The sequence below is a fragment of the Acyrthosiphon pisum genome, chromosome A2 (assembly GCF_005508785.2).
Source record: "Acyrthosiphon pisum isolate AL4f chromosome A2, pea_aphid_22Mar2018_4r6ur, whole genome shotgun sequence".
In the NCBI taxonomy this organism is placed as follows: domain Eukaryota; kingdom Metazoa; phylum Arthropoda; class Insecta; order Hemiptera; family Aphididae; genus Acyrthosiphon; species Acyrthosiphon pisum.
This window is the reverse complement of record NC_042495.1, coordinates 49,073,048-49,074,012: the sequence shown is the minus strand read 5'-3', so window position 1 is coordinate 49,074,012 and position 965 is coordinate 49,073,048. Positions and strand designations below refer to the sequence as shown.

Below are 965 nucleotides of genomic sequence, written 5' to 3'. Positions count from 1 at the left end.
CAACAGTACCTTTTCTGATAGGAAAGTGAATCTAGTTGGTACTTAAGGGGGTCAAAAGTAAAATTTTTCCAATAGTTTTCAAAAGTGCCGTGAAAAACAAAAGAACAACTAAGGAAAAATGATTTTGGTTTTTGGTGTAACTTTAAAACGAATGACTGTAGATACATGAAATTTTCACTGGTTGTTTATATTTCCATTTTCTATATATGATAAGATTTTCAAAATATTTTGATTTGTGTTGAGCTGTTTACGGACAATTTCAGTTTCCAATTTAATTAGTTTTTTTTTTCTATGAATGTCAGTAAAACTTTATTTGTTGAGTAAAAATACTTGAAAATTTAATACAAGGGTCCTATTATACTGTTACAATGACATTTGAAAAATATTAAAAATCCTTGGTCACAGTTTTTTTTTATTAGCATTTAAATTTAAAAAATTGACAAAAAATGAAAAAATCACGAAAATTTGCAAATTATTTTGAGTTAATAATTCGTAAAAATTTTTTTTCTAGAACTATGATTTTAAAATGTAATACAAGATTCCTTATAGGATAATCTACATTTATCAAAAAAAAAATGTCTACAAGAAACTCAAATTAAATTTTTATGAGCGTTTTAAATTCATATTTTTACAACATTTGATATTCACTCGATTTCCCGTGTGACGATTTTCTTATTTTATTGTAATTAAAAAACTAATGACTGTAGATATTTGAAAATGTCACTGAATGTTAATATTTTCATTTTCTATACACCATAAAATGTTGACTCTTTTTGAGCTGTTTACGGACATTCTCAGTTTTAAATTTTTTTTAAATATGTAATATTTCAAAAATATTTACTGGCGAAAAAAAGAACGTAGGTTTGCATATACCTACCAGAAGATTAAACCAGTAGCGACATGTACGTCATGTACCTATTTCAAGTTTGCCCCAATAATTTCGTCAGACGTATACTCCGTGCCAC

At 26.2% G+C, this 965-nt stretch overlaps 1 protein-coding gene across 1 annotated transcript in view; it reads right to left on the bottom strand.

Annotated features, from left to right (window-relative positions):
• Positions 1 to 965, bottom strand: part of LOC100161711 (peroxidase-like) — a 19,021-nt gene that overhangs the window by 4,099 nt on the left and 13,957 nt on the right. The gene's annotated exons all lie outside the window — the stretch shown is intronic.